The 26,492-nt window shown below is 44.2% G+C and overlaps 1 protein-coding gene and 30 non-coding genes across 31 annotated transcripts in view; all 31 read left to right on the top strand.

Annotated features, from left to right (window-relative positions):
• Window positions 1-26,492, top strand: part of alp3 (alkaline phosphatase 3) — a 153,232-nt gene that overhangs the window by 91,223 nt on the left and 35,517 nt on the right. The window lies entirely within an intron of this gene.
• Window positions 373-444, top strand: trnae-cuc (transfer RNA glutamic acid (anticodon CUC)). The gene has a single exon. It is a non-coding gene; the product is annotated as a tRNA-Glu (tRNA).
• Window positions 654-725, top strand: trnae-cuc (transfer RNA glutamic acid (anticodon CUC)). Its single transcript has one exon. It is a non-coding gene; the product is annotated as a tRNA-Glu (tRNA).
• trnae-cuc (transfer RNA glutamic acid (anticodon CUC)) lies at window positions 1,214-1,285 on the top strand. Its single transcript has one exon. It is a non-coding gene; the product is annotated as a tRNA-Glu (tRNA).
• trnae-cuc (transfer RNA glutamic acid (anticodon CUC)) lies at window positions 2,054-2,125 on the top strand. Its single transcript has one exon. It is a non-coding gene; the product is annotated as a tRNA-Glu (tRNA).
• Window positions 2,334-2,405, top strand: trnae-cuc (transfer RNA glutamic acid (anticodon CUC)). The gene has a single exon. It is a non-coding gene; the product is annotated as a tRNA-Glu (tRNA).
• trnae-cuc (transfer RNA glutamic acid (anticodon CUC)) lies at window positions 4,016-4,087 on the top strand. The gene has a single exon. It is a non-coding gene; the product is annotated as a tRNA-Glu (tRNA).
• trnae-cuc (transfer RNA glutamic acid (anticodon CUC)) lies at window positions 4,856-4,927 on the top strand. Its single transcript has one exon. It is a non-coding gene; the product is annotated as a tRNA-Glu (tRNA).
• On the top strand, window positions 5,136-5,207 carry trnae-cuc (transfer RNA glutamic acid (anticodon CUC)). The gene has a single exon. It is a non-coding gene; the product is annotated as a tRNA-Glu (tRNA).
• trnae-cuc (transfer RNA glutamic acid (anticodon CUC)) lies at window positions 6,818-6,889 on the top strand. Its single transcript has one exon. It is a non-coding gene; the product is annotated as a tRNA-Glu (tRNA).
• Window positions 7,659-7,730, top strand: trnae-cuc (transfer RNA glutamic acid (anticodon CUC)). Its single transcript has one exon. It is a non-coding gene; the product is annotated as a tRNA-Glu (tRNA).
• Window positions 7,940-8,011, top strand: trnae-cuc (transfer RNA glutamic acid (anticodon CUC)). The gene has a single exon. It is a non-coding gene; the product is annotated as a tRNA-Glu (tRNA).
• On the top strand, window positions 8,500-8,571 carry trnae-cuc (transfer RNA glutamic acid (anticodon CUC)). Its single transcript has one exon. It is a non-coding gene; the product is annotated as a tRNA-Glu (tRNA).
• trnae-cuc (transfer RNA glutamic acid (anticodon CUC)) lies at window positions 8,781-8,852 on the top strand. The gene has a single exon. It is a non-coding gene; the product is annotated as a tRNA-Glu (tRNA).
• On the top strand, window positions 9,060-9,131 carry trnae-uuc (transfer RNA glutamic acid (anticodon UUC)). Its single transcript has one exon. It is a non-coding gene; the product is annotated as a tRNA-Glu (tRNA).
• On the top strand, window positions 10,177-10,248 carry trnae-cuc (transfer RNA glutamic acid (anticodon CUC)). The gene has a single exon. It is a non-coding gene; the product is annotated as a tRNA-Glu (tRNA).
• trnae-cuc (transfer RNA glutamic acid (anticodon CUC)) lies at window positions 11,297-11,368 on the top strand. Its single transcript has one exon. It is a non-coding gene; the product is annotated as a tRNA-Glu (tRNA).
• Window positions 11,577-11,648, top strand: trnae-uuc (transfer RNA glutamic acid (anticodon UUC)). The gene has a single exon. It is a non-coding gene; the product is annotated as a tRNA-Glu (tRNA).
• trnae-uuc (transfer RNA glutamic acid (anticodon UUC)) lies at window positions 12,699-12,770 on the top strand. The gene has a single exon. It is a non-coding gene; the product is annotated as a tRNA-Glu (tRNA).
• On the top strand, window positions 13,350-13,421 carry trnae-uuc (transfer RNA glutamic acid (anticodon UUC)). The gene has a single exon. It is a non-coding gene; the product is annotated as a tRNA-Glu (tRNA).
• Window positions 14,472-14,543, top strand: trnae-uuc (transfer RNA glutamic acid (anticodon UUC)). The gene has a single exon. It is a non-coding gene; the product is annotated as a tRNA-Glu (tRNA).
• On the top strand, window positions 17,985-18,056 carry trnae-cuc (transfer RNA glutamic acid (anticodon CUC)). Its single transcript has one exon. It is a non-coding gene; the product is annotated as a tRNA-Glu (tRNA).
• Window positions 18,264-18,335, top strand: trnae-uuc (transfer RNA glutamic acid (anticodon UUC)). Its single transcript has one exon. It is a non-coding gene; the product is annotated as a tRNA-Glu (tRNA).
• trnae-cuc (transfer RNA glutamic acid (anticodon CUC)) lies at window positions 18,701-18,772 on the top strand. The gene has a single exon. It is a non-coding gene; the product is annotated as a tRNA-Glu (tRNA).
• trnae-uuc (transfer RNA glutamic acid (anticodon UUC)) lies at window positions 18,980-19,051 on the top strand. Its single transcript has one exon. It is a non-coding gene; the product is annotated as a tRNA-Glu (tRNA).
• On the top strand, window positions 19,260-19,331 carry trnae-uuc (transfer RNA glutamic acid (anticodon UUC)). The gene has a single exon. It is a non-coding gene; the product is annotated as a tRNA-Glu (tRNA).
• trnae-uuc (transfer RNA glutamic acid (anticodon UUC)) lies at window positions 21,483-21,554 on the top strand. Its single transcript has one exon. It is a non-coding gene; the product is annotated as a tRNA-Glu (tRNA).
• On the top strand, window positions 22,046-22,117 carry trnae-cuc (transfer RNA glutamic acid (anticodon CUC)). Its single transcript has one exon. It is a non-coding gene; the product is annotated as a tRNA-Glu (tRNA).
• On the top strand, window positions 23,994-24,065 carry trnae-uuc (transfer RNA glutamic acid (anticodon UUC)). The gene has a single exon. It is a non-coding gene; the product is annotated as a tRNA-Glu (tRNA).
• trnae-cuc (transfer RNA glutamic acid (anticodon CUC)) lies at window positions 24,557-24,628 on the top strand. Its single transcript has one exon. It is a non-coding gene; the product is annotated as a tRNA-Glu (tRNA).
• trnae-uuc (transfer RNA glutamic acid (anticodon UUC)) lies at window positions 24,836-24,907 on the top strand. Its single transcript has one exon. It is a non-coding gene; the product is annotated as a tRNA-Glu (tRNA).

The raw sequence follows: 26,492 nt of genomic DNA, 5'->3' as shown, positions 1-26,492 counted from the left end.
AGAGACAAGTCCATTAAGTTTTTTCTGCCTCGAATACCTGCTTTTTAATATACTGTGCTATGTTAGCCGTGTCCAGAAGACAGCGTTTGTCATCCCTGTTGGTCTAGTGGCTAGGATTCGGCACTTTCACTGCTGCGGCCTAGGTTTAGTTTCAGGTCAGGGAATTACGAAGTTTGGAGGGTTGTTTTGCCAGTTTGTCTTTATTGCTCGCTGACAATGTCCTTAACAACCAGAAACCTGTATGTTGTCAGTTGATCTATTTCACCAATGTCAAAAAGTTCTTGACAAGGCCATGAAGTTTTTTCTGCCTCAGCTCCCTGCTTTTTCATATACTGTGCTATGTTAGTCGTGTCCAAAAGACAGTGTTTGTCGTCCTTGATGGTCTAGTGGCTAGGATTCGGCACTCTCACTGCCGCGGCCCGGGTTCGATTCCCGGTCAGGGAATTCGGAATTATTGAGGGTTGTTTTGCCAGTTTGTCTTTATTGCTCGCTGACATTGTCCTTACCAACCAGAAACCTTTATGTTGTCAGTTGAGCGATTTCACCGATACCCAAAAAACAGAGACAAGTCCATTAAGTTTTTTTCTGCCTCAGCGACCTGGTTTTTCATATACTGTGCTTTGTTAGCCGTGTCCAGAAGACAGTGTTTGTCATCCTTGATGGTCTAGTGGCTAGGATTCGGCACTCTCACTGCCGCGGCCCGGGTTCGATTCCCGGTCAGGGAATTCGGAATTATTGAGGGTTGTTTTGCCAGTTTTTCTTTATTGCTCGCTGACATTGTCCTAAACAACCAGAAACCTGTATGTTGTCAGTTGAGCTATATCACCGATACCCAAAAAACAGAGACAAGTCCATTAAGTTTTTTCTGCCTCGAATACCTGCTTTTTCATATACTGTGCTATGTTAGCCGTGTCCAGAAGACAGCGTTTGTCATCCCTGTTGGTCTAGTGGCTAGGATTCGGCACTTTCACTGCCGTGGCCTAGGTTTAGTTCCAGGTCAGGGAATTATGAAGTTTGGAGGGTTGTTTTGCCAGTTTGTCTTTATTGCTCGCTGACAATGTCCTTAACAACCAGAAACCTGTATGTTGTCAGTTGATCTATTTCACCAATGTCAAAAAGTTCTTGACAAGGCCATGAAGTTTTTTCTGCCTCAGCTCCCTGCTTTTTCATATACTGTGCTATGTTAGTCGTGTCCAAAAGTCAGTGTTTGTCATCCTTGATGGTCTAGTGGCTAGGATTCGGCACTCTCACTGCCGTGGCCCGGGTTCGATTCCCGGTCAGGGAATTTGGAATTATTGAGGGTTGTTTTGCTAGTTTGTCTTTATTGCTCGCTGACAATGTCCTTAACAACCAGAAACCTGTATGTTGTCAGTTGATCTATTTCACCAATGTCAAAAAGTTCTTGACAAGGCCATGAAGTTTTTTCTGCCTCAGCTCCCTGCTTTTTCATATACTGTGCTATGTTAGTCGTGTCCAAAAGACAGTGTTTGTCATCCTTGATGGTCTAGTGGCTAGGATTCGGCACTCTCACTGCCGCGGCCGGGGTTCGATTCCCGGTCAGGGAATTCGGAATTATTGAGGGTTGTTTTGCCAGTTTTTCTTTATTGCTCGCTGACATTGTCCTAAACAACCAGAAACCTGTATGTTGTCAGTTGAGCTATATCACCGATACCCAAAAAACAGAGACAAGTCCATTAAGTTTTTTCTGCCTCAAATACCTGCTTTTTCATATACTCTGCTATGTTAGCCGTGTCCAGAAGACAGCGTTTGTCATCCCTGTTGGTCTAGTGGCTAGGATTCGGCAATTTCACTTTCGTGGCCTAGTTTTAGTTCCAGGTCAGGGAATTATGAAGTTTGGAGGGTTGTTTTGCCAGTTTGTCTTTATTGCTCGCTGACAATGTCCTTAACAACCAGAAACCTGTATGTTGTCAGTTGATCTATTTCACCAATGTCAAAAAGTTCTTGACAAGGCCATGAAGTTTTTTCTGCCTCAGCTCCCTGCTTTTTCATATACTGTGCTATGTTAGTCGTGTCCAAAAATCAGTGCTTGTCATCCTTGATGGTCTAGTGGCTAGGATTCGGCACTCTCACTGCCGCGGCCCGGGTTCGATTCCCGGTCAGGGAATTTGGAATTATTGAGGGTTGTTTTGCCAGTTTGTCTTTATTGCTCGCTGACAATGTCCTTAACAACCAGAAACCTGTATGTTGTCAGTTGATCTATTTCACCAATGTCAAAAAGTTCTTGACAAGGCCATGAAGTTTTTTCTGCCTCAGCTCCCTGCTTTTTCATATACTGTGCTATGTTAGTCGTGTCCAAAAGACAGTGTTTGTCATCCTTGATGGTCTAGTGGCTAGGATTCGGCACTCTCACTGCCGCGGCCCGGGTTCGATTCCCGGTCAGGGAATTTGGAATTATTGAGGTTTGTTTTGCCAGTTTGTCTTTATTGCTCGCTGACATTGTCCTTACCAACCAGAAACCTTTATGTTGTCAGTTGAGCGATTTCACCGATACCCAAAAAACAGAGACAAGTCCATTAAGTTTTTTTCTGCCTCAGCGACCTGCTTTTTCATATACTGTGCTTTGTTAGCCGTGTCCAGAAGACAGTGTTTGTCATCCTTAATGGTCTAGTGGCTAGGATCCGGCACTCTCACTGCCGCGGCCCGGGTTCGATTCTCGGTCAGGGAATTCGGAATTATTGAGGGTTGTTTTGCCAGTTTTTCTTTATTGCTCGCTGACATTGTCCTAAACAACCAGAAACCTGTATGTTGTCAGTTGAGCTATATCACCGATACCCAAAAAACAGAGACAAGTCCATTAAGTTTTTTCTGCCTCAAATACCTGCTTTTTCATATACTGTGCTATGTTAGCCGTGTCCAGAAGACAGCGTTTGTCATCCCTGTTGGTCTAGTGGATAGGATTCGGCACTTTCACTGCCGTGGCCTAGGTTTAGTTAAAGGTCAGGGAATTACGAAGTTTGGAGTGTTGTTTTGCCAGTTTGTCTTTATTGCTCGCTGACAATGTCCTTAACAACCAGAAACCTGTATGTTGTCAGTTGATCTATTTCACCAATGTCAAAAAGTTCTTGACAAGGCCATGAAGTTTTTTCTGCCTCAGCTCCCTGCTTTTTCATATACTGTGCTATGTTAGTCGTGTCCAAAAGACAGTGTTTGTCATCCTTGATGGTCTAGTGGCTAGGATTCGGCACTCTCACTGCCACGGCCCGGGTTTGATTCCCGGTCAGGGAATTCGGAATTATTGAGGGTTGTTTTGCCAGTTTGTCTTTATTGCTCGCTGACATTGTCCTTACCAACCAGAAACCTTTATGTTGTCAGTTGAGCGATTTCACCGATACCCAAAAAACAGAGACAAGTCCATTAAGTTTTTTTCTGCCTCAGCGACCTGCTTTTTCATATACTGTGCTTTGTTAGCCGTGTCCAGAAGACAGTGTTTGTCATCCTTGATGGTCTAGTGGCTAGGATCCGGCACTCTCACTGCCGCGGCCTGGGTTCGATTCTCGGTCAGGGAATTCGGAATTATTGAGGGTTGTTTTGCCAGTTTTTCTTTATTGCTCGCTGACATTGTCCTAAACAACCAGAAACCTGTATGTTGTCAGTTGAGCTATATCACCGATACCCAAAAAACAGAGACAAGTCCATTAAGTTTTTTCTGCCTCAAATACCTGCTTTTTCATATACTGTGCTATGTTAGCCGTGTCCAGAAGACAGCGTTTGTCATCCCTGTTGGTCTAGTGGATAGGATTCGGCACTTTCACTGCCGTGGCCTAGGTTTAGTTAAAGGTCAGGGAATTACGAAGTTTGGAGGGTTGTTTTGCCAGTTTGTCTTTATTGCTCGCTGACAATGTCCTTAACAACCAGAAACCTGTATGTTGTCAGTTGATCTATTTCACCAATGTCAAAAAGTTCTTGACAAGGCCATGAAGTTTTTTCTGCCTCAGCTCCCTGCTTTTTCATATACTGTGCTATGTTAGTCGTGTCCAAAAGTCAGTGTTTGTCATCCTTGATGGTCTAGTGGCTAGGATTCGGCACTCTCACTGCCGCGGCCCGGGTTCGATTCCCGGTCAGGGAATTTGGAATTATTGAGGGTTGTTTTGCCAGTTTGTCTTTATTGCTCGCTGACAATGTCCTTAACAACCAGAAACCTGTATGTTGTCAGTTGATCTATTTCACCAATGTCAAAAAGTTCTTGACAAGGCCATGAAGTTTTTTCTGCCTCAGCTCCCTGCTTTTTCATATACTGTGCTATGTTAGTCGTGTCCAAAAGACAGTGTTTGTCATCCTTGATGGTCTAGTGGCTAGGATTCGGCACTCTCACTGCTGCGGCCGGGGTTCGATTCCCGGTCAGGGAATTCGGAATTATTGAGGGTTGTTTTGCCAGTTTTTCTTTATTGCTCGCTGACATTGTCCTAAACAACCAGAAACCTGTATGTTGTCAGTTGAGCTATATCACCGATACCCAAAAAACAGAGACAAGTCCATTAAGTTTTTTCTGCCTCAAATACCTGCTTTTTCATATACTCTGCTATGTTAGCCGTGTCCAGAAGACAGCGTTTGTCATCCCTGTTGGTCTAGTGGCTAGGATTCGGCAATTTCACTTTCGTGGCCTAGTTTTAGTTCCAGGTCAGGGAATTATGAAGTTTGGAGGGTTGTTTTGCCAGTTTGTCTTTATTGCTCGCTGACAATGTCCTTAACAACCAGAAACCTGTATGTTGTCAGTTGATCTATTTCACCAATGTCAAAAAGTTCTTGACAAGGCCATGAAGTTTTTTCTGCCTCAGCTCCCTGCTTTTTCATATACTGTGCTATGTTAGTCGTGTCCAAAAATCAGTGTTTGTCATCCTTGATGGTCTAGTGGCTAGGATTCGGCACTCTCACTGCCGCGGCCCGGGTTCGATTCCCGGTCAGGGAATTTGGAATTATTGAGGGTTGTTTTGCCAGTTTGTCTTTATTGCTCGCTGACAATGTCCTTAACAACCAGAAACCTGTATGTTGTCAGTTGATCTATTTCACCAATGTCAAAAAGTTCTTGACAAGGCCATGAAGTTTTTTCTGCCTCAGCTCCCTGCTTTTTCATATACTGTGCTATGTTAGTCGTGTCCAAAAGACAGTGTTTGTCATCCTTGATGGTCTAGTGGCTAGGATTCGGCACTCTCACTGCCGCGGCCCGGGTTCGATTCCCGGTCAGGGAATTTGGAATCATTGAGGTTTGTTTTGCCAGTTTGTCTTTATTGCTCGCTGACATTGTCCTTACCAACCAGAAACCTTTATGTTGTCAGTTGAGCGATTTCACCGATACCCAAAAAACAGAGACAAGTCCATTAAGTTTTTTTCTGCCTCAGCGACCTGCTTTTTCATATACTGTGCTTTGTTAGCCGTGTCCAGAAGACAGTGTTTGTCATCCTTGATGGTCTAGTGGCTAGGATCCGGCACTCTCACTGCCGCGGCCCGGGTTCGATTCTCGGTCAGGGAATTCGGAATTATTGAGGGTTGTTTTGCCAGTTTTTCTTTATTGCTCGCTGACATTGTCCTAAACAACCAGAAACCTGTATGTTGTCAGTTGAGCTATATCACCGATACCCAAAAAACAGAGACAAGTCCATTAAGTTTTTTCTGCCTCAAATACCTGCTTTTTCATATACTGTGCTATGTTAGCCGTGTCCAGAAGACAGCGTTTGTCATCCCTGTTGGTCTAGTGGATAGGATTCGGCACTTTCACTGCCGTGGCCTAGGTTTAGTTAAAGGTCAGGGAATTACGAAGTTTGGAGTGTTGTTTTGCCAGTTTGTCTTTATTGCTCGCTGACAATGTCCTTAACAACCAGAAACCTGTATGTTGTCAGTTGATCTATTTCACCAATGTCAAAAAGTTCTTGACAAGGCCATGAAGTTTTTTCTGCCTCAGCTCCCTGCTTTTTCATATACTGTGCTATGTTAGTCGTGTCCAAAAGACAGTGTTTGTCATCCTTGATGGTCTAGTGGCTAGGATTCGGCACTCTCACTGCCACGGCCCGGGTTTGATTCCCGGTCAGGGAATTCGGAATTATTGAGGGTTGTTTTGCCAGTTTGTCTTTATTGCTCGCTGACATTGTCCTTACCAACCAGAAACCTTTATGTTGTCAGTTGAGCGATTTCACCGATACCCAAAAAACAGAGACAAGTCCATTAAGTTTTTTTCTGCCTCAGCGACCTGCTTTTTCATATACTGTGCTTTGTTAGCCGTGTCCAGAAGACAGTGTTTGTCATCCTTGATGGTCTAGTGGCTAGGATCCGGCACTCTCACTGCCGCGGCCCGGGTTCGATTCTCGGTCAGGGAATTCGGAATTATTGAGGGTTGTTTTGCCAGTTTTTCTTTATTGCTCGCTGACATTGTCCTAAACAACCAGAAACCTGTATGTTGTCAGTTGAGCTATATCACCGATACCCAAAAAACAGAGACAAGTCCATTAAGTTTTTTCTGCCTCAAATACCTGCTTTTTCATATACTGTGCTATGTTAGCCGTGTCCAGAAGACAGCGTTTGTCATCCCTGTTGGTCTAGTGGATAGGATTCGGCACTTTCACTGCCGTGGCCTAGGTTTAGTTAAAGGTCAGGGAATTACGAAGTTTGGAGTGTTGTTTTGCCAGTTTGTCTTTATTGCTCGCTGACAATGTCCTTAACAACCAGAAACCTGTATGTTGTCAGTTGATCTATTTCACCAATGTCAAAAAGTTCTTGACAAGGCCATGAAGTTTTTTCTGCCTCAGCTCCCTGCTTTTTCATATACTGTGCTATGTTAGTCGTGTCCAAAAGACAGTGTTTGTCATCCTTGATGGTCTAGTGGCTAGGATTCGGCACTCTCACTGCCGCGGCCCGGGTTCGATTCCCGGTCAGGGAATTCGGAATTATTGAGGTTTGTTTTGCCAGTTTGTCTTTATTGCTCGCTGACATTGTCCTTACCAACCAGAAACCTTTATGTTGTCAGTTGAGCGATTTCACCGATACCCAAAAAACAGAGACAAGTCCATTAAGTTTTTTTCTGCCTCAGCGACCTGCTTTTTCATATACTGTGCTTTGTTAGCCGTGTCCAGAAGACAGTGTTTGTCATCCTTGATGGTCTAGTGGCTAGGATCCGGCACTCTCACTGCCGCGGCGCGGGTTCGATTCTCGGTCAGGGAATTCGGAATTATTGAGGGTTGTTTTGCCAGTTTGTCTTTATTGCTCGCTGACATTGTCCTTAACAACCAGACACCTGTATGTTGTCAGTTGAGCTATTTCACCGATACCCAAAAAACAGAGACAAGTCCATTAAGTTTGTTCTGCCTCGAATACCTGCTTTTTCATATACTGTGCTATGTTAGCCGTGTCCAGAAGACAGCGTTTGTCATCCCTGTTGGTCTAGTGGCTAGGATTCGGCACTTTCACTGCTGCGGCCTAGGTTTAGTTTCAGGTCAGGGAATTACGAAGTTTGGAGGGTTGTTTTGCCAGTTTGTCTTTATTGCTCGCTGACAATGTCCTTAACAACCAGAAACCTGTATGTTGTCAGTTGATCTATTTCACCAATGTCAAAAAGTTCTTGACAAGGCCATGAAGTTTTTTCTGCCTCAGCTCCCTGCTTTTTCATATACTGTGCTATGTTAGTCGTGTCCAAAAGTCAGTGTTTGTCATCCTTGATGGTCTAGTGGCTAGGATTTGGCACTCTCACTGCCGCGGCCCGGGTTTGATTCCCGGTCAGGGAATTTGGAATTATTGAGGGTTGTTTTGCCAGTTTGTCTTTATTGCTCGCTGACATTGTCCTTACCAACCAGAAACCTTTATGTTGTCAGTTGAGCGATTTCACCGATACCCAAAAAACAGAGACAAGTCCATTAAGTTTTTTTCTGCCTCAGCGACCTGCTTTTTCATATACTGTGCTTTGTTAGCCGTGTCCAGAAGACAGTGTTTGTCATCCTTGATGGTCTAGTGGCTAGGATTCGGCACTCTCACTGCCGCGGCCCGGGTTCGATTCCCGGTCAGGGAATTCGGAATTATTGAGGGTTGTTTTGCCAGTTTTTCTTTATTGCTCGCTGACATTGTCCTTAACAACCAGACACCTGTAAGTTGTCAGTTGAGCTATTTCACCGATACCCAAAAAACAGAGACAAGTCCATTAAGTTTGTTCTGCCTCGAATACCTGCTTTTTCATATACTGTGCTATGTTAGCCGTGTCCAGAAGACAGCGTTTGTCATCCCTGTTGGTCTAGTGGCTAGGATTCGGCACTTTCACTGCTGCGGCCTAGGTTTAGTTTCAGGTCAGGGAATTACGAAGTTTGGAGGGTTGTTTTGCCAGTTTGTCTTTATTGCTCGCTGACAATGTCCTTAACAACCAGAAACCTGTATGTTGTCAGTTGATCTATTTCACCAATGTCAAAAAGTTCTTGACAAGGCCATGAAGTTTTTTCTGCCTCAGCTCCCTGCTTTTTCATATACTGTGCTATGTTAGTCGTGTCCAAAAGACAGTGTTCGTCATCCTTGATGGTCTAGTGGCTAGGATTCGGCACTCTCACTGCCGCGGCCTGGGTTCGATTCCCGGTCAGGGAATTTGGAATTATTGAGGGTTGTTTTGCCAGTTTGTCTTTATTGCTCGCTGACATTGTCCTTACCAACCAGAAACCTTTATGTTGTCAGTTGAGCGATTTCACCGATACCCAAAAAACAGAGACAAGTCCATTAAATTTTTTTTTGCCTCAGCGACCTGCTTTTTCATATACTGTGCTTTGTTAGCCGTGTCCAGAAGACAGTGTTTGTCATCCTTGATGGTCTAGTGGCTAGGATTCGGCACTCTCACTGCCGCGGCCCGGGTTCGATTCCCGGTCAGGGAATTCGGAATTATTGAGGGTTGTTTTGCCAGTTTTTCTTTATTGCTCGCTGACATTGTCCTTTACAAACAAAAACCTGTACGTTGTCAGTTGAGCGATTTCACCAATACCCAAAAAACAGAGACAAGTCCATTAAGTTTTTTTGCGTCAGCTATCTGCTTTTTCATATACTGTGCTATGTTAGCCGTGTCCAGAATCCGGTTTTTGGCATACCTGGTGGTCTAGTGGCTAGGATTCAGCACTTTCACTGCTGGGTCCCGGGTTCAATTCCCGGTCAGGGAATTTTGAAATATTGAATGGTGTTTCGCCAGTGTGTCTTTCATGCTTGCTGACATTGTCCTGAACAACCAGAAACCTGTATGTTGTCAGTTGATCTATTTCACCGATGTCAAAAAGATCGAGACAAGGCCATGAAGTTTTTCTGCCTCTACCTGCTTTTTCATATACTGTGCTATGTTAGCCGTGTCCAGAATCCAGTTTTTAGCATCCCTGTTGGTCTAGTGGCTAGGATTCTGCACTTTCACTGCCGCGGCCTGGGTTTGGTTCCAGGTCAGGGAATTATGAAGTTTGGAGGGTTGTTTTGCCAGTTTGTCTTTATTGCTCGCTGAAAATGACCTTAACAACCAGAAACCTGTATGTTGTCAGTTGATCTAGTTCACCAATGTCAAAAAGTTCTTGACAAGGCCATGAATTTTTTCTGCCTCAGCTCCCTGCTTTTTCATATACTGTGCTATGTTAGCCGTGTCCAGAAGACAGTGTTTGTCATCCTTGATGGTCTAGTGGCTAGGATTCGGCACTCTCCCTGCCGCGGCCCTGGTTTGATTCCCGTTCAGGGAATTCGGAATTATTGAGTGTTGTTTTGCTAGTTTGTCTTTATTGCTCGCTGACATTGTCCTTAACAACCAGAAACCTTTATGTTGTTAGTTGAGCTATTTCACCGATACCCAAAAAACAGAGACAAGTCCATTAAGTTTTTTTCTGCCTCAGCGACCTGCTTTTTCATATACTGTGCTATTTTAGCCGTGTCCAGAAGACAGTGTTTGTCATCCTTGATGGTCTAGTGGCTAGGATTCGGCACTCTCACTGCCGTGGCCTGGGTTTGATTCCCGTTCAGGGAATTCGGAATTATTGAGGGTTGTTTTGCTAGTTTGTCTTTATTGCTCGCTGACATTGTCCTTAACAACCAGAAACCTTTATGTTGTCAGTTAAGCTATTTCACCGATACCCAAAAAACAGAGACAAGTCCATTAAGTTTTTTTCTGCCTCAGCGACCTGCTTTTTCATATACTGTGCTTTTTTAGCCGTGTCCAGAGGACAGTGTTTGTCATCCTTGATGGTCTAGTGGCTAGGATTCGGCACTCTCACTGCCGCGGCCTGGGTTCGATTCCCCGTCAGGGAATTCGGAATTATTGAGGGTTGTTTTGCCAGTTTGTCTTTATTGTTCGATGACATTGTCCTTAACAACCAGACACCTGTATGTTGTCAGTTGAGCTATTTCACCGATACCCAAAAAACAGACAAGTCCATTAAGTTTTTTCTGCCTCCAATACCTGCTTTTTCATATACTGTTTTATGTTAACCGTGTCCAGAATCCAGTTTTTAGCATCCCTGGTGGTCTAGTGGCTAGGATTCAGCACTTTTTACTGCTGCGGCCCGGGTTCGATTCCCGGTCAGGGAATTTTTAAATATTGAATGGTGTTTCGCCAGTGCGTCTTTTATGCTTGCTGACATTGTCCTGAACAACCAGAAACCTGTATGTTGTCAGTTGATCTATTTCACCAATGTCAAAAAGTTCTTGACAAGGCCATGAAGTTTTTTCTGCCTCAGCTCCCTGCTTTTTCATATACTGTGCTATGTTAGTCGTGTCCAGAAGACAGTGTTTGTCGTCCTTGATGGTCTAGTGGCTAGGATTCGGCACTCTCACTGCCGCGGCCCGGGTTTGATTCCCAGTCAGGGAATTTGGAATTATTGAGGGTTGTTTTGCTAGTTTGTCTTTATTGCTCGCTGACATTGTCCTTACCAACCAGAAACCTTTATGTTGTCAGTTGAGCTATTTCACCGATACCCAAAAAACAGAGACAAGTCCATTAAGTTTTTTTCTGCCTCAGCGACCTGCTTTTTCATATACTGTGCTTTGTTAGCCGTGTCCAGAAGACAGTGTTTGTCATCCTTGATGGTCTAGTGGCTAGGATTTGGCACTCTCACTGCCGCGACCCGGGTTCGATTCCCGGTCAGAGAATTTGGAAATATTGCGGGTTGTTTTGCCAGTTTGTCTTTATTGCTCGCTGACAATGTCCTTAACAACCAGAAACCTGTATGTTGTCAGTTGATCTATTTCACCAATGTCAAAAAGTTCTTGACAAGGCCATGAAGTTTTTTCTGCCTCAGCTCCCTGCTTTTTCATATACTGTGCTATGTTAGCCGTGTCCAGAAGACAGTGTTTGTCATCCTTGATGGTCTAGCGGCAAGGATTCGGCACTCTCACTGCCGCGGCCCGGGTTCGATTCCCGGTCAGGGAATTTGGAATTATTGAGGGTTGTTTTGCCAGTTTTTCTTTATTGCTCGCTGACATTGTCCTAAACAACCAGAAACCTGTATGTTGTCAGTTGAGCTATATCACCGATACCCAAAAAACAGAGACAAGTCCATTAAGTTATTTCTGCCTCCAATACCTGCTTTTTCATATACTGTGCTATGTTAGCCGTGTCCAGAATCCAGTTTTTAGCATCCCTGGTGGTCTAGTGGCTAGGATTCAGCACTTTCACTGCTGCGGCCCGGGTTTGATTCCCGGTCAGGGAATTTTGAAATATTGAATGGTGTTTCGCCAGTTTGTCTTTCATGCTTTCTGACTTTGTCCTGAACAACCAGAAACCTGTATGTTGTCAGTTGATCTATTTCACCAATGCCAAAAAGATCGAGACAAGACCATGAAGTTTTTCTGCCTGAGCTACCTGGTTGCTTGTTCATATACTGTGCTTTGTTAGCCGTGTCCAGAAGACAGTGTTTGTCATCTTTGATGGTCTAGTGGCTAGGATTCGGCACTCTAACTGCCGCGGCCCGGGTTCGATTCCTGGTCAGGGAATTTGGAATTATTGAGGGTTGTTTTGCCAGTTTTCTTTATTGCTCGTTGACATTTTCCTTAACAACCAGAAACCTGTATGTTGTCAGTTGAGCTATTTCACCGATACCCAAAAAACAGAGACAAGTCCATTAAGTTTTTTCTGCCTCAGCTATCTTCTTTTTCATATACTGTGCTATGTTAGCCGTGTCCAGAAGACAGCGTTTGTCATCCCTGTTGGTCTAGTGGCTAGGATTCGGCACTTTCTCTGCTGCGGCCTGGGTTTAGTTCCAGGTCAGGGAATTACGAAGTTTGAAGGGTTGTTTTGCCAGTTTGTCTTTATTGCTCGCTGACAATGTCCTTAACAACCAGAAACCTGTATTTTGTCAGTTGATCTATTTCACCGATACTCAAAAAACAGAGACAAGTCCATTAAGTTTTTTCTGCCTCAAATACCTGCTTTTTTATATACTGTGCTATGTTAACCGTGTCCAGAAGACAGTGTTTGTCATCCTTGGTGGACTAGTGGCTAGGATTTGGCACTCTCACTGCCGCGGCCTGGGTTCGATTCCCGGTCAGGGAATTCGGATTTATTGAGGGTTGTTTTGCCAGTTTGTCTTTATTGCTCGCTGACATTGTCCTTAACAACCAGACACCTGTATGTTGTCAGTTGAGCTATTTCACCGATACCCAAAAAACAGAGACAAGTCCATTAAGTTTTTTCTGCCTCCAATACCTGCTTTTTCATATACTGTTTTATGTTAGCCGTGTCCAGAATCCAGTTTTTAGCATCCCTGGTGGTCTAGTGGCTAGGATTCAGCACTTTCACTGCTGCGGCCAGGGTTTGATTCCCGGTCAGGGAATTTTGAAATATTGAATGGTGTTTCGCCAGTTTGTCTTTCATGCTTTCTGACATTGTCCTGAACAACCAGAAAGCCAGAAACCTGTATGTTGTCAGTTGATCTATTGTTTTGCCAGTTTGTCTTTATTTCTCGCTGACAATGTCCTTAACAACCAGAAACCTGTATGTTATCAGTTGAGATATTTCACCGACCGATACCCAAAAAACAGAGACAAGTCCATTAAGTTTTTTTCTGCCTCAGCGACCTAATTTTTCATATACTGTGCTTTGTTAGCCGTGTCCAGAAGACAGTGTTTATCATCCTTGATGGTCTAGTGGCTAGGATTCGGCACTCTCACTGCCGCGGCCCGGGTTCTATTCCAGGTCAGGGAATTTGGAATTATTGAGGGTTGTTTTGCCAGTTTGTTTTTATTGCTCGCTGACATTGTCCTTAACAACCAGACACCTGTATGTTGTCAGTTGAGCTATTTCACTGATACCCAAAAAACAGAGACAAGTCCATTATGTTTTTTCTGCCTCCAATACCTGCTTTTTCATATACTGTGCTATGTTAGCCGTGTCCAGAATCCAGTTTTTAGCATCCCTGGTGGTCTAGTGGCTAGGATTCAGCACTTTCACTGCTGCGGCCCGGGTTTGATTCCCGGTCAGGGAATTTTGAAATATTGAATGGTGTTTCGCCAGTTTGTCTTTCATGCTTTCTGACATTGTCCTGAACAACCAGAAACCTGTATGTTGTCAGTTGATCTATTTCACCAATGCCAAAAAGATCGAGACAAGACCATGAAGTTTTTCTGCCTGAGCTACCTGGTTGCTTGTTCATATACTGTGCTTTGTTAGCCGTGTCCAGAAGACAGTGTTTGTCATCTTTGATGGTCTAGTGGCTAGGATTCGGCACTCTCACTGCCGCGGCCCGGGTTCGATTCCAGGTCAGGGAATTTGGAATTATTGAGGGTTGTTTTGCCAGTTTTCTTTATTGCTCGCTGACATTTTCCTTAACAACCAGAAACCTGTATGTTGTCAGTTGAGCTATTTCACCGATACCCAAAAAACAGAGACAAGTCCATTAAGTTTTTTCTGCCTCAGCTATCTTCTTTTTCATATACTGTGCTATGTTAGCCGTGTCCAGAAGACAGCGTTTGTCATCCCTGTTGGTCTAGTGGCTAGGATTCGGCACTTTCTCTGCTGCGGCCTGGGTTTAGTTCCAGGTCAGGGAATTACGAAGTTTGAAGGGTTGTTTTGCCAGTTTGTCTTTATTGCTCGCTGACAATGTCCTTAACAACCAGAAACCTGTATTTTGTCAGTTGATCTATTTCACCGATACTCAAAAAACAGAGACAAGTCCATTAAGTTTTTTCTGCCTCAAATACCTGCTTTTTTATATACTGTGCTATGTTAACCGTGTCCAGAAGACAGTGTTTGTCATCCTTGGTGGACTAGTGGCTAGGATTTGGCACTCTCACTGCCGCGGCCTGGGTTCGATTCCCGGTCAGGGAATTCGGATTTATTGAGGATTGTTTTGCCAGTTTGTCTTTATTGCTCGCTGACATTGTCCTTAACAACCAGACACCTGTATGTTGTCAGTTGAGCTATTTCACCGATACCCAAAAAACAGAGACAAGTCCATTAAGTTTTTTCTGCCTCCAATACCTGCTTTTTCATATACTGTGCTATGTTAGCCGTGTCCAGAATCCAGTTTTTAGCATCCCTGGTGGTCTAGTGGCTAGGATTCAGCACTTTCACTGCTGCGGCCCGGGTTTGATTCCCGGTCAGGGAATTTTGAAATATTGAATGGTGTTTTGCCAGTTTGTCTTTCATGCTTTCTGACATTGTCCTGAACAACCAGAAACCTGTATGTTGTCAGTTGATCTATTTCAACAATGCCAAAAAGATCGAGACAAGACCATGAAGTTTTTCTGCCTGAGCTACCTGGTTGCTTGTTCATATACTGTGCTTTGTTAGCCGTGTCCAGAAGACAGTGTTTGTCATCTTTGATGGTCTAGTGGCTAGGATTCGGCACTCTCACTGCCACGGCCCGGGTTCAATTCCCGGTCAGGGAATTCGGAATTATTGAGGGTTGTTTTGCCAGTTTGTCTTTATTGCTCGCTGACATATTCCTTAACAACCAGAAACATGTATGTTGTCAGTTGAGCTATATCACCGATACCCAAAAAACAGAGACAAGTCCATTAAGTTTTTTCTGCCTCAAATACCTGCTTTTTCATATACTGTGCTATGTTAGCCGTGTCCAGAAGACAGCGTTTGTCATCCCTGTTGGTCTAGTGGCTAGGATTCTGCACTTTTACTGCCGCGGGCTGGGTTTGGTTCCAGGTCAGGGAATTAAGAAGTTTGGAGGGTTGTTTTGCCAGTTTGTCTTTATTGCTCGCTGACAATGTCCTTAACAACCAGAAACCTGTATGTTGTCAGTTGATCTATTTCACCAATGTCAAAAAGTTCTTTACAAGGCCATGAAGTTTTTTCTGCCTCAGCTCCCTATTTTTTCATATACTGTGCTATGTTAGTCGTATCCAGAAGACAGTGTGTGTCATCCTTGATGGTCTAGTGGCTAGGATTCGGCACGCTCACTGCCAAGGCCCGGGTTCGATTCCTGGTCAGGGAATTTGGAATTATTGAGGGTTGTTTTGCCAGTTTGTCTTTATTGCTCGCTGACATTGTCCTTACCAACCAGAAACCTGTATGTTGTCAGTTGATCTATTTCACCGATACCCAAAAAACAGAGACAAGTCCATTAAGTTTTTTTCTGCCTCAGCGACCTGCTTTTTCATATACTGTGCTATGTTAGCCGTGTCCAGAAGACAGTGTTTGTAATCCTTGGTGGTGTAGTGGCTAGGATTCGGTCAGTTGATCTATTTCACCAATGTCAAAAAGTTCTAGACAAGGCCATGAAGTTTTTTCTGCCTCAGCTATCTGCTTTTTCATATACTGTGCTATGTTAGCCGTGTCCAGAATCTGGTTTTTGGCATCTCTGGTGGTCTAGTGGCTAGTATTCATCACTTTCAATGGTGCGGCCTGGGTTCGATTCCCGGTCAGGGAATTTTGAAATATTGAATGGTGTTTCGCCAGTGTGTCTTTCATGCTTGCTGACATTGTCCTGAACAACCAGAAACCTGTATGTTGTCAGTTGATCTATTTCACCGATGCCAAAAAGATCGAGACAAGACCATGAAGTTTTTCTGCCTGAGCAACCTGGTTGCTTGTTCATATACTGTGCTTTGTTAGCCGTGTCCTGAAGACAGTGTTTGTCATCCTTTGGTGGTCTAGTGGCTAGGATTTGGCACTCTCCCTGCCGCGGCCCGGGTTTGATTCCCGGTCAGGGAATTTGGAATTATTGAGGGTTGTTTTGCCAGTTTTCTTTATTGCTCGCTGAAATTTTTCTTAACAACCAGAAACCTGTATGTTGTCAGTTGAGCTATTTCACCGATACCCAAAAAACAGAGACAAGTCCATTAAGTTTTTTCTGCCTCAGCTATCTTCTTTTTCATATACTGTGCTATGTTAGCCGTGTCCAGAAGACAGCGTTTGTCATCCCTGTTGTTCTCGTGGCTAGGATTCGGCACTTTCTCTGCTGCGGCCCGGGTTTGGTTCCAGGTCAGGGAATTTAGAAGTTTGGAGGGTTGTTTTGCCAGTTTGTCTTTATTGCTCGCTGACAATGTCCTTAACAACCAGAAACCTGTATGTTGTCAGTTGATCTATTTCACCAATGTCAAAAAGTTCTTGACAAGGCCATGAAGTTTTTTCTGCCTCAGCTCCCTGCTTTTTCATATACTGTGCTCTGTTAGCCGTGTCCAGAAGACAGTGTTTGTCATCCTTGATGGTCTAGTGGCTAGGATTCAGCACTCTCACTGCCGCGCCCGGGGTTCGATTCCCGGTCAGGGAATTCGGAATTATTGAGGGTTGTTTTGCCAGTTTGTCTTTATTGCTCGCTGACATTGTCCTTAACAACCAAAAACCTGTACGTTGTCAGTTGAGCGATTTCACCAATACCCAAAAAACAGAGACAAGTCCATTAAGTTTTTTCTGCCTCAGCTCCCTGCTTTTTCATATACTGTGCTATGTTAGCCGTGTCCAGAAGACAGCTTTTGTCATCCCTGTTGGTCTAGTTGCTAGGATTCTGCACTTTCACTGCCGCGGCCTGGGTTTGGTTCCAGGTCAGGGAATTAAGAAGTTTGGAGGGTTGTTTTGCCAGTTTGTCTTTATTGCTCGCTGACAATGTCCTTAACAACCAGAAACCTGTATGTTGTCAGTTGATCTATTTCACCAATGTCAAAAAGTTCTTGACAAGGCCATGAAGTTTTTTCTGCCTCAGCTCCCTGCTTTTTCATATACTGTGCTATGTTAGCCGTGTCCAGAAGACAGTGTTTGTCATCCTTGATGGTCTAGTGGCTAGGATTCAGCACTCTCACTGCCGCGCCCGGGGTTCGATTCCCGGTCAGGGAATTCGGAATTATTGAGGGTTGTTTTGCCAGTTTGTCTTTATTGTTCGCTGACATTGTCCTTAACAACCAAAAACCTGTACGTTGTCAGTTGAGCGATTTCACCGATACCCAAAAAACAGAGACAAGTCCATTAAGTTTTTTTCTGCCTCAAATACCTGCTTTTTCATATACTGTGCTATGTTAGCCGTGTCCAGAATCCAGTTTTTATCATCCCTGGTGGTCTAGTGGCTAGGATTCAGCACTTTCACTGCTGCGGCCCGGGTTCGATATCCGTCAGGGAATTTTGAAATATTGAATGGTGTGTCTTTTATGCTTGCTGACATTGTCCTGAACAACCAGAAACCTGTATGTTGTCAGTTGATCTATTTCACCGATGCCAAAAAGATCGAGACAAGGCCATTAAGTTTTTCTGCCTGAGCTACCTGGTTGCTTGTTCATATACTGTGCTATCTTAGCCGTGTCCAGAAGACAGCTTTTGTCATCCCTGTTGGTCTAGTGGCTAGGATTCTGCACTTTCACTGCCGTGGCCTGAGTTTGGTTCCAGGTCAGGGAATTAAGAAGTTTGGAGGGTTGTTTTGCCAGTTTGTCTTTATTGCTCGCTGACAATGTCCTTAACAATCAGAAACCTGTATGTTGTCATTTGATCTATTTCACCAATGTCAAAAAGTTCTTGACAAGGCCATGAAGTTGTTTCTGCCTCTGCTCCCTGCTTTTTCATATACTGTGCTATGTTAGCCGTGTCCAGAAGACAGTGTTTGTCATCCTTGATGGTCTAGTGGCTAGGATTCGGCACTCTCACTGCCGCGGCCCGGGTTCGATTCCCGGTCAGGGAATTTGGAATTATTGAGGGTTTATTTGCCAGTTTGTCTTTATTGCTCGCTGACATTGTCCTTTACAACCAAAAACCTGTACGTTGTCAGTTGAGCGATTTCACCAGTACCCAAAAAACAGAGACAAGTCCATTAAGTTTTTTTGCGTCAGATATCTGCTTTTTCATATACTGTGCTATGTTAGCCGTGTCCAGAATCTGGTTTTTGGCATACCTGGTGGTCTAGTGGCTAGGATTCAGCACTTTCACTGCTGGGTCCCGGGTTCAATTCCCGGTCAGGGAATTTTGAAATATTGAATGGTGTTTCGCCAGTGTGTCTTTCAAGCTTGCTGACATTGTCCTGAACAACCAGAAACCTGTATGTTGTCAGTTGATCTATTTCACCGATGCCAAAAAGATCGAGACAAGACCATTTAGTTTTTCTGCCTGAGCTACCTGGTTGCTTGTTCATATACTGTGCTATGTTAGCCGTGTCCAGAAGACAGTGTTTGTAATCCTTGGTGGTCTAGTGGCTAGGATTCGGTCAGTTGATCTATTTCACCAATGTCAAAAAGATCGAGACAAGGCCATGAAGTTTTTTCTGCCTCAGCTCCCTGCTTTTTCATATACTGTGCTATGTTAGCCGTGTCCAGAAGACAGTGTTTGTCATCCTTGATGGTCTAGTGGCTAGGATTCGGCACTCTCACTGCCGCGGCCTGGGTTCGATTCCCGGTCAGGGAATTCGGAATTATTAAGGGTTATTTTGCCAGTTTGTCTTTATTGCTCGATGACATTGTCCTTAACAACCAGACACCTGTATGTTGTCAGTTGAGCTATTTCACCGATACCCAAAAAACAGACAAGTCCATTAAGTTTTTTCTGCCTCCAATACCTGCTTTTTCATATACTGTGCTATGTTAACCGTGTCCAGAATCCAGTTTTTAAGCATCCCTGGTGGTCTAGTGGCTAGGATTCAGCACTTTCACTGCTGCGGCCCGGGTTCGATTCCCGGTCAGGGAATTTTGAAATATTGAAAGGTGTTTCGCCAGTTTGTCTTTCATGCTTGCTGACATTGTCCTGAACAACCAGAAACCTGTATGTTGTCAGTTGATCTATTTCACCAATGTCAAAAAGTTCTAGACAAGGCCATGAAGTTTTTTCTGCCTCAGCTACCTGCTTTTTCATATACTGTGCTATGTTAGCCGTGTCCAGAATCCAGTTTTTAGCATCCCTGGTGGTCTAGTGGCTAGGATTCAGCACTTTCACTGCTGCGGCCCGGGTTCGATTCCCGGTCAGGGAATTTTGAAATATTGAAAGGTGTTTCGCCAGTTTGTCTTTCATGCTTGCTGACATTGTCCTGAACAACCAGAAACCTGTATGTTGTCAGTTGATCTATTTCACCGATGTCAAAAAGATCGAGACAAGGCCATGAAGTTTTTCTGCCTGAGATACCTGCTTTTTCATATACTGTGCTATGTTAGCTGTGTCCAGAATACAGTGTTTGTCATCCTTGGTGGTCTAGTGGCTAGGATTCGCCACTCTCACTGCTGCGGCCTGGGTTCGATTCCCGGTCAGGGAATTAGGAATTATAGAGGGTTGTTTTGCCAGTTTGTCTTTATTGCTCGCTGACATTGTCCTTAACAACCAAAAACCTGTACGTTGTCAGTTGAGCGATTTCACCAATACCCGAAAAACAGAGACAAGTCCATTAAGTTTTTTCTGCCTCAGCTCCCTGCTTTTTCATATACTGTGCTATGTTAGCCGTGTCCAGAAGACAGCTTTTGTCATCCCTGTTGGTCTAGTTGCTAGGATTCTGCACTTTCACTGCCGCGGCCTGGGTTTGGTTCCAGGTCAGGGAATTAAGAAGTTTGGAGGGTTGTTTTGCCAGTTTGTCTTTATTGTTCGCTGACATTGTCCTTAACAACCAAAAACCTGTACGTTGTCAGTTGAGCGATTTCACCGATACCCAAAAAACAGAGACAAGTCCATTAAGTTTTTTTCTGCCTCAAATACCTGCTTTTTCATATACTGTGCTATGTTAACTGTGTCCAGAATCCAGTTTTTATCATCCCTGGTGGTCTAGTGGCTAGGATTCAGCACTTTCACTGCTGCGGCCCGGGTTCGATACCCGTCAGGGAATTTTGAAATATTGAATGGTGTGTCTTTTATGCTTGCTGACATTGTCCTGAACAACCAGAAACCTGTATGTTGTCAGTTGATCTATTTCACCGATGCCAAAAAGATCGAGACAAGGCCATTAAGTTTTTCTGCCTGAGCTACCTGGTTGCTTGTTCATATACTGTGCTATCTTAGCCGTGTCAAGAAGACAGCTTTTGTCATCCCTGTTGGTCTAGTGGCTAGGATTCTGCACTTTCACTGCCGCGGCCCGGGTTTGGTTCCAGGTCAGGGAATTAAGAACTTTGGAGGGTTGTTTTGCAAGTTTGTCTTTATTGCTCGCTGACAATGTCCTTAACAACCAGAAACCTGTATGTTGTCAGTTGATCTATTTCACCAATGTCAAAAAGTTCTTGACAAGGCCATGAAGTTTTTTCTGCCTCAGCTCCCTGCTTTTTCATATACTGTGCTATGTTAGCCGTGTCCAGAAGACAGTGTTTGTCATCCTTGATGGTCTAGTGGCTAGGATTCAGCACTCTCACTGCCGCGCCCGGGGTTCGATTCCCGGTCAGGGAATTCGGAATTATTGAGGGTTGTTTTGCCAGTTTGTCTTTATTGTTCGCTGACATTGTCCTTAACAACCAAAAACCTGTACGTTGTCAGTTGAGCGATTTCACCGATACCCAAAAAACAGAGACAAGTCCATTAAGTTTTTTTCTGCCTCAAATACCTGCTTTTTCATATACTGTGCTATGTTAGCCGTGTCCAGAATCCAGTTTTTATCATCCCTGGTGGTCTAGTGGCTAGGATTCAGCACTTTCACTGCTGCGGCCCGGGTTCGATACCCGTCAGGGAATTTTGAAATATTGAATGGTGTGTCTTTTATGCTTGCTGACATTGTCCTGAACAACCAGAAACCTGTATGTTGTCAGTTGATCTATTTCACCGATGCCAAAAAGATCGAGACAAGGCCATTAAGTTTTTCTGCCTGAGCTACCTGGTTGCTTGTTCATATACTGTGCTATCTTAGCCGTGTCCAGAAGACAGCTTTTGTCATCCCTGTTGGTCTAGTGGCTAGGATTCTGCACTTTCACTGCCGTGGCCTGAGTTTGGTTCCAGGTCAGGGAATTAAGAAGTTTGGAGGGTTGTTTTGCCAGTTTGTCTTTATTGCTCGCTGACAATGTCCTTAACAATCAGAAACCTGTATGTTGTCAGTTGATCTATTTCACCAATGTCAAAAAGTTCTTGACAAGGCCATGAAGTTTTTTCTGCCTCAGCTCCCTGCTTTTTCATATACTGTGCTATGTTAGCCGTGTCCAGAAGACAGTGTTTGTCATCCTTGATGGTCTAGTGGCTAGGATTCAGCACTTTCACTGCTGCGGCCCGGGTTTGATTCCCGGTCAGGGAATTTTGAAATATTGAATGGTGTTTCGCCAGTGTGTCTTTCATGCTTGCTGACATTGTCCTGAACAACCAGAAACCTGTATGTTGTCAGTTGATCTATTTCACCGATGCCAAAAAGATCGAGCCAAGGCCATTAAGTTTTTCTGCCTGAGCTACCTGGTTGCTTGTTCATATACTGTGCTATCTTAGCCGTGTCCAGAAGACAGCGTTTGTCATCCCTGTTGGTCAAGTGGCTAGGATTCTGAACTTTCACTGCTGCAGCCTTGGTTTGGTTCCAGGTCAGGGATTTAAGAAGTTTGGAGGGTTGTTTTGCCAGTTTGTCTTTATTGCTCGCTGACAATGTCCTTATCAACCAGAAACCTGTATGTTGTCAGTTGATCTATTTCACCAATGTCAAAAAGTTCTTGACAAGGCCATGAAGTTTTTTCTGCCTCAGCTCCCTGCTTTTTCATATACTGTGCTATGTTAGCCGTGTCCAGAAGACAGTGTTTGTCATCCTTGATGGTCTAGTGGTTAGGATTCGGCACTCTCACTGCCGCGGCCCGGGTTCGATTCCCGGTCAGGGAATTTGGAATTATTGAGGGTTTATTTGTCAGTTTGTCTTTATTGCTCGCTGACATTGTCCTTTACAACCAAAAACCTGTACGTTGTCAGTTGAGCGATTTCACCAATACCCAAAAAACAGAGACAAGTCCATTAAGTTTTTTTGCGTCAGCTATCTGCTTTTTCATATACTGTGCTATGTTAGCCGTTTCCAGAATCCGGTTTTTGGCATACCTGGTGGTCTAGTGGCTAGGATTCTGCACTTTCACTGCTGGGTCCCGGGTTCAATTCCCGGTCAGGGAATTTTGAAATATTGAAAGTGTTTCGCCAGTGTGTCTTTCATGCTTGCTGACATTGTCCTGAACAACCAGAAACCTGTATGTTGTCAGTTGATCTATTTCACCGATGTCAAAAAGATCGAGACAAGGCCATGAAGTTTTTCTGCCTCAGCTACCTGCTTTTTCATTAACTGTGCTATGTTAGCCGTGTCCAGAAGACAGTGTTTGCCATCCTTGGTGGTCTAGTGGCTAGGATTCGCCACACTCACTGCTGCGGCCCGGGTTTGATTCCCGGTCAGGGAATTCGGAATTATTGAGGGTTGTTTTGCCAGTTTGTCTTTATTGCTCGCTGACATTGTCCTTAACAACCAGAAACCTGTATGTTGTCAGTTGAGCTATTTCACCGATACCCAAAAAACAGAGACAAGTCCATTAAGTTTTTTCTGCCTCAAATACCTGCTTTTTCATATACTGTGCTATGTTAGCCGTGTCCAGAATCCAGTTTTTAGCATCCCTGTTGGTCTAGTGGCTAGGATTCTGCACTTTCACTGCCGCGGCCTGGGTTTGGTTCCAGGTCAGGGAATTAAGAAGTTTGGAGGGTTGTTTTGCCAGTTTGTCTTTATTGCTCGCTGACAATGTCCTTAACAACCAGAAACCTGTATGTTGTCAGTTGATCTATTTCACCAATGTCAAAAAGTTCTTGACAAGGCCATGAAGTTTTTTCTATCTCAGCTCCCTGCTTTTTCATATACTGTGCTATGTTAGCCGTGTCCAGAAGACAGTGTTTGTCATCCTTGATGGTCTAGTGGCTAGGATTGGGCACTCTCACTGCCGCGGCCCGGGTTCGATTCCCGGTCAGGGAATTTGGAATTATTGAGGGTTTATTTGCCAGTTTGTCTTTATTGCTCGCTGACATTGTCCTTTACAACCAAAAACCTGTACGTTGTCAGTTGAGCGATTTCACCAATACCCAAAAAAACATTAAGTTTTTTTGCGTCAGCTATCTGCTTTTTCATATACTGTGCTATGTTAGCCGTGTCCAGAATCTGGTTTTTGGCATACCTGGTGGTCTAGAGGCTAGGATTCAGCACTTTCACTGCTGGGTCCCGGGTTCAATTCCCGGTCAGGGAATTTTGAAATATTGAATGGTGTTTCGCCAGTGTGTCTTTCATGTTTGCTGACATTGTCCTGAACAACCAGAAACCTGTATGTTGTCAGTTGATCTATTTCACCGATGCCAAAAAGATCGAGACAAGGCCATTAAGTTTTTCTGCCTGAGCTACCTGGTTGCTTGTTCATATACTGTGCTATCTTAGCCGTGTCCAGAAGACAGCTTTTGTCATCCCTGTTGGTCTAGTGGCTAGGATTCTGCACTTTCACTGCCGTGGTCTGAGTTTGGTTCCAGGTCAGGGAATTAAGAAGTTTGGAGGGTTGTTTTGAAAGTTTGTCTTTATTGCTCGCTGACAATGTCCTTAACAATCAGAAACCTGTATGTTGTCATTTGATCTATTTCACCAATGTCAAAAAGTTCTTGACAAGGCCATGAAGTTTTTTCTGCCTCTGCTCCCTGCTTTTTCATATACTGTGCTATGTTAGCCGTGTCCAGAAGACAGTGTTTGTCATCCTTGATGGTCTAGTGGCTAGGATTCAGCACTTTCACTGCTGCGGCCCGGGTTCGATTCCCGGTCAGGGAATTTTGAAATATTGAATGGTGTTTCGCCAGTGTGTCTTTCATGCTTGCTGACATTGTCCTGAACAACCAGAAACCTGTATGTTGTCAGTTGATCTATTTCACCGATGCCAAAAAGATCGAGCCAAGGCCATTAAGTTTTTCTGCCTGAGCTACCTGGTTGCTTGTTCATATACTGTGCTATCTTAGCCGTGTCCAGAAGACAGCGTTTGTCATCCCTGTTGGTCAAGTGGCTAGGATTCTGAACTTTCACTGCTGCAGCCTTGGTTTGGTTCCAGGTCAGGGATTTAAGAAGTTTGGAGGGTTGTTTTGCCAGTTTGTCTTTATTGCTCGCTGACAATGTCCTTATCAACCAGAAACCTGTATGTTGTCAGTTGATCTATTTCACCAATGTCAAAAAGTTCTTGACAAGGCCATGAAGTTTTTTCTGCCTCAGCTCCCTGCTTTTTCATATACTGTGCTATGTTAGCCGTGTCCAGAAGACAGTGTTTGTCATCCTTGATGGTCTAGTGGCTAGGATTCGGCACTCTCACTGCCGCGGCCCGGGTTCGATTCCCGGTCAGGGAATTTGGAATTATTGAGGGTTTATTTGTCAGTTTGTCTTTATTGCTCGCTGACATTGTCCTTTACAACCAAAAACCTGTACGTTGTCAGTTGAGCGATTTCACCAATACCCAAAAAACAGAGACAAGTCCATTAAGTTTTTTTGCGTCAGCTATCTGCTTTTTCATATACTGTGCTATGTTAGCCGTTTCCAGAATCTGGTTTTTGGCATACCTGGTGGTCTAGTGGCTAGGATTCAGCACTTTCACTGCTGGGTCCCGGGTTCAATTCCCGGTCAGGGAATTTTGAAATATTGAATGGTGTTTCGCCAGTGTGTCTTTCATGCTTGCTGACATTGTCCTGAACAACCAGAAACCTGTATGTTGTCAGTTGATCTATTTCACCGATGTCAAAAAGATCGAGACAAGGCCATGAAGTTTTTCTGCCTCAGCTACCTGCTTTTTCATTAACTGTGCTATGTTAGCCGTGTCCAGAAGACAGTGTTTGCCATCCTTGGTGGTCTAGTGGCTAGGATTCGCCACACTCACTGCTGCGGCCCGGGTTTGATTCCCGGTCAGGGAATTCGGAATTATTGAGGGTTGTTTTGCCAGTTTGTCTTTATTGCTCGCTGACATTGTCCTTAACAACCAGAAACCTGTATGTTGTCAGTTGAGCTATTTCACCGATACCCAAAAAACAGAGACAAGTCCATTAAGTTTTTTCTGCCTCAAATACCTGCTTTTTCATATACTGTGCTATGTTAGCCGTGTCCAGAATCCAGTTTTTAGCATCCCTGTTGGTCTAGTGGCTAGGATTCTGCACTTTCACTGCCGCGGCCTGGGTTTGGTTCCAGGTCAGGGAATTAAGAAGTTTGGAGGGTTGTTTTGCCAGTTTGTCTTTATTGCTCGCTGACAATGTCCTTAACAACCAGAAACCTGTATGTTGTCAGTTGATCTATTTCACCAATGTCAAAAAGTTCTTGACAAGGCCATGAAGTTTTTTCTATCTCAGCTCCCTGCTTTTTCATATACTGTGCTATGTTAGCCGTGTCCAGAAGACAGTGTTTGTCATCCTTGATGGTCTAGTGGCTAGGATTGGGCACTCTCACTGCCGCGGCCCGGGTTCGATTCCCGGTCAGGGAATTCGGAATTATTGAGGGTTTATTTGCCAGTTTGTCTTTATTGCTCGCTGACATTGTCCTTTACAACCAAAAACCTGTACGTTGTCAGTTGAGCGATTTCACCAATACCCAAAAAAACATTAAGTTTTTTTGCGTCAGCTATCTGCTTTTTCATATACTGTGCTATGTTAGCCGTGTCCAGAATCTGGTTTTTGGCATACCTGGTGGTCTAGAGGCTAGGATTCAGCACTTTCACTGCTGGGTCCCGGGTTCAATTCCCGGTCAGGGAATTTTGAAATATTGAATGGTGTTTCGCCAGTGTGTCTTTCATGCTTGCTGACATTGTCCTGAACAACCAGAAACCTGTATGTTGTCAGTTGATCTATTTCACCGATGCCAAAAAGATCGAGACAAGGCCATTTAGTTTTTCTGCCTGAGCTACCTGGTTGCTTGTTCATATACTGTGCTATGTTAGCCGTGTCCAGAAGACAGTGTTTGTAATCCTTGGTGGTCTAGTGGCTAGGATTCGGTCAGTTGATCTATTTCACCAATGTCAAAAAGTTCTAGACAAGGCCATGAAGTTTTTTCTGCCTCAGCTACCTGCTTTTTCATATACTGTGCTATGTTAGCCGTGTCCAGAACCCAGTTTTTAGCATCCATGGTGGTCTAGTGGCTAGGATTCAGCACTTTCACTGCTGCGGCCTGGGTTCGATTCCTGGTCAGGGAAGTTTGAAATATTGAAAGGTGTTTCGCCAGTTTGTCTTTCAT

Source organism: Leptonotus elevatus, chromosome 7, assembly GCF_054856555.1.
Source record: "Leptonotus elevatus isolate MCC_2025b chromosome 7, RoL_Lele_1.0, whole genome shotgun sequence".
Lineage (NCBI taxonomy): Eukaryota > Metazoa > Chordata > Actinopteri > Syngnathiformes > Syngnathidae > Leptonotus > Leptonotus elevatus.
Note: the sequence above shows the minus strand (reverse complement) of the source record. Positions and strands in the feature narration are given on the sequence as shown.